The sequence below is a fragment of the Coptis chinensis genome, chromosome 5, assembly GCF_015680905.1.
Source record: "Coptis chinensis isolate HL-2020 chromosome 5, ASM1568090v1, whole genome shotgun sequence".
Classification (NCBI taxonomy): domain Eukaryota; kingdom Viridiplantae; phylum Streptophyta; class Magnoliopsida; order Ranunculales; family Ranunculaceae; genus Coptis; species Coptis chinensis.
Genome location: NC_141460.1, coordinates 23,321,134 through 23,330,767, shown reverse-complemented (window position 1 = coordinate 23,330,767; position 9,634 = coordinate 23,321,134). Strand labels below are relative to the sequence as shown.

Genomic DNA, 9,634 nt, shown 5'->3' with positions numbered 1-9,634 from the left:
TCCACCCATTATGGGGTTAACAGAATGAAATTGCTTGGGACATAAGCAGACACTAACTTAACTAAAAACTTACCTGCACCCCAGCATTTACTCGTCATCCTCCTCTTCTATATGAGGTTCTTTCGCATCCTGCCATGCCATAACAACTTGCCACGCCTTCCGTCGTGTATCATCAACTAGTGCTAACCTCTCTAGTGTTATTTGGTCTGATGGGGTGTAAGGGGCAACCAAATGTGGTTGCACCTGCCATCCGGGCAAGTCATGGCTCGAATGATCTTACCACCGATTGGTGGGTCTCATAATTTCGACCCTTTCCCCAATCTGTAATGCGTTGTCTGGTAATATGGGTAGGCAAGCGCGTAGGCAAGCACGCGATAATGCAAAAAATCAAGGCAGGCATAAGAAGGTACTTATGCCTCCAAGGTATGGCCTCGCTTCAGAGTAGCAACTAAAACTTCGGGGAATGTCATACCGACGACGCCCCTCTCAAATAAAGCAAGGAAAACATCACCAGCGATATTATTGGCGTATAAACCGCCGTTCCCTAGAATGTTCATCATGATGAACAACATGGTTGTGCCTACATTCAGCGATAGGCTACTTTCGTAGGCGATGTTATATTGGTCTTGGTCCATGATATGAAAACACCCTCCCCATAATACTCATGGAAATAGGCATATTCATATAGGTATGAGTTATCATCATATATCCCCACGTGTGCATAGAATTCGGTAATGGCAACCCCGAAACCAAAGCTATCAATTGCTTATCAATTTCATAGTCGTGCCATCAATAGCAAGGGAAAATTTTTGTTCTCCTTCTTGGGTACAATAAAAGTAATATTATTATAGAAGAATTCAGTTAGCTTAGGTGAAAAAAGAATCGTCATCACTCACGGAAGATGCGCCATCCTAATCGCGCGATCCGGCCGTGAAACGATGCTCCATAGGTATCGGTTCCCATCAAGTCTTCAAATGACTGTTCAGGAATCACTATAGGAGGTGTCATCTCAAAACTACTCTGTAGAACAACAGTTTCGAAAAACTGGAAGAAACCTCGGAAAAATCGAATTTCACATGCTAACGGGAGGAGGGCTGGCTTCCAGATAGAAGCGGTCGGCTCGTGGGGTTTTGAATTCTACAGTGTTGTTTGGCGCTTCGTCGCTTCTGCTGCTCTGCGCTGGCTCTTGAGTTTTTTCGATTTACAGTTGTTTTAGGGCGAAGTCGCTCTGCTTGAAGCGGCTTGCTGGCTTCTGAACAAAATTTCGACAAAAGTGTAAAAGCGAAGCGCTCCTCCTGCAGGCGCCGCCGCAAGTTCAAAACGAGTTTTTAAAGAAAAACAAGCTGAAAAAAGCTTGGAGTGAAAGGTAAGAGATGATTGTGGGGTGTAGTGTGGGTTGTGAGTGTTGAATGATGGAAGTTTAAATAGGTTCCGGGTTTCCAAAACGAATCGGCAAGTTGCCAAATTGTTTTAAGGCAATTTCGAAAATAGAAATCTGCCAAACCCGAAAACGAAAACTAACCATAGTTTTGATTTCCTAACAACCCCGTATCTTTTAAACTTGGTTTAGAATAGTAACTTCTAAACTCTCCTACATATCATGCTACCACTACAAAAATCATAGATATGCCGATGTCGGCCTAATTTTTCAACTTTTACTCCAAGACAACCTTACGAAGATGATCAAAATAAATTATATTAAAATAATATGAAATCCAAGCAATCTAAAACAAACAACTTAATATTTAAATCTAACTACTGAAATAAAATTCCACTAACAAAACAATAAAACAATGAAATAACAGGACCACAACCGATGGTGAACACCTAGGCGTGTGAAGAAGATGGTCCCCCGAGATGGAGACTGGTTCGTGGTGAAGAATGGCTTGAGCCATCCGGCTGCGGCGATGACGCTCATGCCTCTCGGACTTCGGTGAGAGACGGACTCATCCACGAGTGGCATACGTCAGTAGCATCTCTATCTGAACAAGCTGTGCTTCCATCTCGGTCTTGAATATCGCATCTTTGGGCTTGGTGATTACGGTGGATAATCTCCAAGTTAGACAAGATATCTTCGACCCGCTTTTCGAGCATTTCAACTCTGCCCGAAAGTTCGTTTGCTTATTTCGAATTACAATTTGTCTATGTCGGATATCTTCACAGATCACGATAACTGCATCGCAACCGGTTTGCGATTATTATCATTCGCTCTAAATTAGAAGTATGACTATCGAAATTATCCTCAACCAACCATGTCATATCTTCCCCTTCATTATTCGACTCAACTTTATTCTCTGCGGACAACGGCCAAGTCTCTTGGATGCATTCCTTATAAATACTTGCATTAGAATGCAATTTGATCTTAATAGGAGCAGATTTAGCGGCGGCTCTAAATGAGAGCATAATCTTAGTGATCAATACGGGAAGAGCCATGCTCTTTCCCACCACCTCTAATCACATTCAAAATTACATCGAGGATGCAGAAATTACACTCATTCGTTTGCAAAATCTAGAAACGTCGGGACAATCGAAGTCCGATGTCGCCGACTTTGTCTTTGCCGAGGGCGTTCCTACCAATCCACCGAGCTACAACCGGTTGATTGGTTCTCGTGGTCGCCGGCGCTTAACGCAATGAGATATCGTATTGTATTCACCCTCTATGACCGTATCTTTCATCAAAGCGGGAACTGCGATATAATCGATTCCCGAATGGTCGTTATCTAGGTTGGTTCTGGTGATTCCTAATAGCTCGACCAACAACCTGTCTCGTTACTTCCCTCCTCGTTCCTGCTATCCTAATGAAAATCCTATTTCCCTCCAATTCTCGTTTCTTATAAAACTGTTCTACCAAATCATAGTGATAGAACTCCTCCGTCGAATACCACAGTCTGTTCCAATCCCTCTTAATCATATTGGCGTCATAAAATGGTGCGAAATGGTCGGCCTCAAACGCGTGCTCCGGCAACATTCTTCGTCGTAGCGCCATTGAAGTTTCTTAGATAACTAATGGTTTTGTAGCCTGTGGGGAGGCGAGTTTGATAAAAACACGAGAAACAATGGTGGTGGCGGTGGTGGTTCACGGTGGCAGGTTTGAAAACTTGAATTGGTGGGTGTTTTCTTGCTGGAAACGGTTGGAGATTGTGTTGGTGTTTCACAAAGGGCGTGGGTGGTGTTTCTATTTTGATGTATTCTATTTTTACTTTTATTTATTTATTTTTGAATTTTTGGTTGCTAGGGTTTAATTAGTGAAAGTCGGTTTGAGAAGATGAAGTGCGATTAAGTTTTGGAGGATGGATGCGGGGCGCCATAGTGAGTGAGTTGGCCCAAAGCCCAATTCTATTTTTCAACTTTCGTTTTTAATTTTAAGCCTTGACTTCAAACTAAATTTCCCCGGCCGTTATCGGTCCGATTTTTTGCGAATGAGATATGGAAATGATCAGGAGAGAATTTCCAATCCAATGATCCATAAACTACTCTATTCCGACCGTGGGTGACATATAAGATAGTGGAAAATGCCTCGAAGTGCGTGCATGGCGTAAGTTATCTTGAGCGAATGAACACTAAATTAGATGACGTCACCCCCAATGAACTATACTAATGGACCTAAGCAACACAAATAGAAAGTTCGAGCAATCCGGATGGAAAGACTGATTTCCCACCCCCAAACAAATTTTTAAACACAAAATTTGTTTTAACATGGGTCGTTTAAAGTCAGATTCCCAAGACTTGTTGGATTGCTAGTTCTATGGGTTTAGATATATATCTATATCTAAAAATGAAAACAATTATTATTATTATTATTATTTTTTTTTTTATAAGCAAAAACATTAAGCAAATAAAGACATAATTCACACCATAGAGAAACATGACTCAAAAATCCGAGAAAACATGCAAGAGTGGAAAACGTGAACTATGTGAACCGTGGACTTAGGATCCGGTACTTACAGCCACACACTCCATAGGGAGGGCCCGATTACCTTAATGGTGCACTTACCATTAAATGGAAGTGAAAGGAAGTACACCAATGACAAGGGTCATTCCTCATATATAGGGTCCTGTAAAAGGACTTCCTCTATATCAGGGGACAGAAGTTCGCGAAAATGTTTTAATCATTGACCGTTAACTTGAAAGGTACTGTTGTCCTTGGGATTTACCAAGGTAATTGCCCCGTAAGGGGTGACTTCAGTAACCAGAAAAGGACCAGACCAACGGGTTTTTAGTTTCCTTGGGAAAATATGTAGACGGGAGTTGTAAAGCAAAACCTTTTGTCCGACCACAAACTCTTTGCGCAAGATATGCTTATCATGAACACGTTTCATGTTAGCTTTATAATCCTTCGCGAGATCGTAAGAATCGCTACGGATTTCTTCAAGCTCATTTAATTGTAACTTGCGTTTGACACCGCTTCATCATCAATATTGTAGTTAAGGCTTTTTATAGCCCACGAGCACGGTGCTCTAATTCAATCCGCAAATGACATGGTTTCCCAAATACAAGTCTAAAGGGAGACATACCTATAGGAGTTTTGAAAGCAGTTCTATATGCCCATAAGGCATCCGATAGGCAACGACCCGATCTTTTCCTATCGGGGTTTATTGTTGTTTCTAAAATCTTTTTGATTTCCTATTAGAAACTTCTACTTGTCCGCTAGTTTGTGGATGATAAGGAGTTGCTACTTTGTGTGTAACTCCATACTTTTTTTCACTAGGGATGCAACAACTCTGTTGCAAAATGTGTTCCACCATCACTAATGATGGCTTTAGGAATGCCAAACCCACGAAAATATATTCTTTAATAAAAATACAACGGTCTTATGGTCATTGCTACGGCAAGCTAGGGCCTCTATCCATTTAGACCGTAGTCCACGGCAACTAGAATATAAATATAACCGTGGGAAACAGGGAAAGGGCCCATGAAATCAATACCCCAAACATCAAAAATTTCTACTATCAAGATTGGATTTAATGGCATCATATTACGCCAGTGATTCGCCCAAGTTGTTGGCAACGACACGTCTTGCAATGCACTTGGGCATCCTTAAAAAGGGTAGGCCAATAAAATCCACATTGAAGAACTTTAGCGGCTATTTTCATTCCGCTAAAGTGGCCACCACACTTTTGTCATGGCAGAACTATAGAACTTCATTATATTCCCATTTGGGGAATGCAACGAATCGAATAATCTTATCCGCACAATACTTAAAAAAGGTAGGGCTCATCCCAAAGAGTATAACTTGACTCGCCAAGAACTTCTTACGTTCATTTCTTGTCCAATTATAAGGCATAACATCAGCCGCTAAATAATTTCACGATGTCCGCATACCATGGTGATGAAAAAATAGCATACAAATGCTCATCGGGGAAAAGAGTCCGGTATGGACTCGAATCACTACTATCGTCATTTGTAAGTCTAGATAAGTGGTCGGCAAACTTCGTTTTTCGACCCCTCTTTTGTCCTTTATTTCTAATGTGAACTCTTTGCGGAGAAGAATCCATCGGATTAATCTCGGCTTAGCATCCTTCTTTGCAAGAAGGTACCTAAAGGTCGCATGGTCCGTGTAAACTAAAGTTTTAGAACCAACCAAATAAGGGCCGAAATTTATCTAAAGCATAAATGACAGCTAAGAATTCTTTTTCAGTAGTTGTATAATTTAGATTTGAGCGTCGTTTAATGTTTTACTAGCATAATAAATAACAATGGACTTATTATCTAGTTTCTGCCCCAAAGACGGCACCAATTTGCATAGTCACTAGCATCACACATGAGTTCGAAAGGTTTAGACCAATCAAGAGGTCAGATAATAGGTGCGATGGTTAGAGGCGGCATTTAAGGTTTCAAAAGCCTGTTTACAGTTAAAATTAAAATCAAAGATTGCATCCTTCAAAAGCGAGGTTAGTTAAAGGCCTAGCTATTTTTTGAAAAATCTTTAATGAAACGCCTATAAAACCCTGCATGGCCTAGAAAGGCTCTAATTTCCGCGGACAATCCGTGGTTTTAGGTAAATCGCTATCTTATCTAGTTTGGCTTTATCTACTTGATGCCATCACTAGATACAATATGACCTAGTACTATGCCCTTTTTTGACCATGAAATGACACTTTTCCCAATTTAAAAGCGAGGCTCTTTTCTTCACACCGTGGTCAAGACCTTAGACGGAGTTAGACAAACGATTCTGTAAAGGAGTCTCCATAGATAGAAAAATCATCCATGAACACTTCCATAAAGCTCTACCATGTCACTAAATATATGAAGCATACATCATTTGGAAGGTACCAGGGGCATTACAAAGGCCAAAAGGCATTCGTTTATAGGCATATGTTCCGAAGGGACATGTGAAGGTTGTCTTTTCTTGGTCATCAATATCAATAATAATCTGAAAATAGCCAGAGTAGCCATCCAGAAAATAATAAAAGGCATGACCAGCTAGACGTTCTAGCATCTGATCTATAAATGGTAAGGGAAAGTGATCCTTTCGTGTCATAGCATTTAAACGTCTGTAATCAATACAGATTCTCCATTTCATAGGACCTTGAGTGACAACATAGTCACCCTTCCGTTACGCACCATGGTAACTCCCCCGATTTCTTAGGAACTACATGAATGGGACTTACCCATTCGCTTATCGGAGATTGGGTATATAATACCCCGCGATCGAGTAATCGCAAGACTTCTTCCCTAACCACCTCTTTCATGGCGGGGTTCAAGTTTACGCTGAGGTTCGCGAGAAGTCTTCGCGTTATCCTCCAAATGGATACGATGAGTGCAAACATTAGGGTCAATTCCCTTAATGTCGGCTAGGGACCAACCAATCGCAGACCGATGTTCCCTAATCACCCTTATTAAACATGTCTCTTCATCCTTAGTTAACAGAGAAGATATAATTATCGGGTGACTACCATCCGGATCAAGTTGAATATATTTTAACTCCGGGGGAAGAGGTTTAAGCACTGGTGTGGACGGAATGTCCATTGATGTTTCATAAGTGTCCTTATCTTGCGTAATGAAGACTTGCTTAGGTAGCAAGTCATCGTAATCAGTATATGGAGCAACCGACGGGTCTACCATTGGTGTGGACTCCAAGATGGTGTTGACTTTCTCTAAGTAGGAGTAATTTACAAAATCTGAAGTTCCAAAAGAAAGGAATTTGTACATATTGTTTTCAGGAAACGTGTTGTTAAAATAATCTTGAGCTAAACTCTCGATCATGCTAACCTCCCCATCTACGCATCGAATCCGTAACTGTTTCATCATTTTAAAACATTTACCTCGGCGGAAAGATGGCCAAAAGATAAGGACATCTTTCCATCGCGACAATTTATAAGCACATTGGCGGTTGCCAAGAAGGGCGCTCTAAAATGATCTGTCTGAGTCATTAGCGACTTCGTATCGAGGATAACAAAATCAGCGGGATAGTAGAAATCCTGAACCTTAACAAGCACGTTTTCCACTACACCTTTAGGATACTTAATTGACTTGTCCGCTAATTGCAACGCTTATTTTTTGTAGGTTGCATTTCCGTAGACATATTTGTTTATACAAGTAATATGGGAGTAAGTTAACACTCGCCCCGTGTCTAATAAAGCGGTCGTCGTGGGGAATCTCCTAAGGTGCATTTTACGATAGGGCTTACCGTGGTCCTTGTACTTAACAATTCCATTATTTTTAGGATAAAGTTGGGAACCGCTCAGTTAAAAGGCGCCTTTAGGTATGTTGGTCTTACGCCTAGTAGTGCACAACTCTTTAAGAAACTTAGCGTGGTTAGGTAGCTTTTTAATAGCTTCGAGAAAAGGAAGGTTTATCGTTAGATTCTTGAAAACGTTCCTAATTTCCTCAAAGTTTGTATCCCTGGTTAGCATGGCTAATTTTTGAGGGAACGGTGGTTTCGCTCTATATTTCGCATATGGCTCTACTTGTTGTGTAACCTTGGCTTTCGGTTTCTTTGGTTGTGATTTAACTGGTACCTCTACCGTGGTAGGCTCCTCAGTTTCTATTGCGGTATCTAGTTCGATATCTGGTGTAGGGATTACGGATGGGGTAACTATAGGCGTAGTTACTTTGTTATCAACCACTCTTCCGAGCGGAGAGTGGTGATGGCATTTAGGTCACCTACGATTGTAGTTTCCGTGCTAGAATTACCGTTTACCTCAAAGGCCGTGTTTTTGTTTTAGGGTTTGGTATTGCTTGTCCCGAAACACGCCTTTTGGTTGGGCTTTTAAGCTTGGGCTAACCGTTTGTATGCCCCGATTTATGGATTGTAAAATCTGTTGGTTTGATTGAGTCATTGTCCGGAAAAGTTGTTGGGTAACTTGTATAAAGGCGTCGATCTGATCCGGTTGTGTAGGTGTAGTAGTCACGGGTGGTGTGGACCGAACTATCTCGTTGATTATTTATGGGTGGGTTGTGATAGTTATTATTATTAACCTAACGATACCTCTATTGGTATTATAATTATTATAATTATTCTGACCTTGTGCTTGACCTTGTCGTGGTTGCGCTTGGTTGTTATAATTATTATAATTCCCTGACCTTGTCCTTGTCCTTGTCCTTGCCTAGGTGGAGCTTGGTTATAATTGTTTGCTTGCCTAACGCTTTGATTATTGTACCACGGAGGTGTTACTTGTTGATTATTTCTCCAACCGAAGTTGGGATGTTGTCTCCAGGCGTTAGGAATAGGATAGTTATTAATAGAGTAAACATTATCTTGTTCTCGTGGTTGTTGTTCATAAGCTAGAGGACAATAATCGTCGTGGTGCTCTGGACTCAAACAGAAATTACATGGGTTGGAGTTTACATTCATGACGGGATAGACTTTTGTTGAAAGCGAAATAGCCTCTACTTTTTAGTTAGAGATTCGAAAATTTTAAGTTCGGATCGGTTTTCGCCTCAAACATACCGCGGCCTTTCTTGTTGAAGAAGAACTAGGAAAGCGGGGATATCATCACTACCCCCCAATTATTATTCCGCTTAGTTTGGTCTTCTAAAAATTTGTAAGCCTCCGAGGCTCCTTTACTTAGGAAACTACCCCCATTCATTATGTCAAGGACTTCTTTATGGTGGTGTAGAAGACCTTTGAAAAAGGCACGAACTAACGTGTCTTTAGCTAAGTTATGATGTGGACACTCCATAAGGAGATCGGTGAAACGATTCCATGCCTCAGAAAATGATTCATGAGGATTCTGTCGGAAAAAATGAATCTTGGAAAGCATCTCATCCGTCTTTAGGGGTGGGTAAAAATGTTCCATAAACAAACAACAAGTTTAGCCCACGAGTCCACGTAATTAAGCGCTTGGCGCTTAACCAAGACGCCTTTATCGGGCTAATGTGAAAGGGAATACCCTCAGTTTAATTTGTTCCGCACCTACCGTAGGATGATGGAATGTTGTAAGGACTTGTTCAATCCCCACGATAAAGCCGATAAGGTTTTTCATGGTCTAACCCATGAAAAACGGGTAACAAATTAAATATGTTTGGGGATTCAAAAATCCCCAATCGGTCCGCTAGAACGATGCACAATTTAGGGCTATCGCCAAGGCTTTGTAAAAGTCGGAGAGAGGAGTCTCTCTTTCTTCAGCCATTATGTCAGGTATGGTGTGTGTGATAGTAGTTAGAGGTGTCGTGGGTGGTGTACTAGATA

The 9,634-nt window shown here is 41.1% G+C and overlaps 1 non-coding gene across 1 annotated transcript; it reads left to right on the top strand.

Annotated features, from left to right (window-relative positions):
- Positions 1-9,102: 9,102 nt before the first annotated feature.
- On the top strand, positions 9,103-9,206 carry LOC147497123 (small nucleolar RNA R71). Its single transcript, XR_015197294.1, has one exon. It is a non-coding gene; the product is annotated as a small nucleolar RNA R71 (small nucleolar RNA).
- The last annotated feature ends 428 nt before the right edge of the window (positions 9,207-9,634 follow it).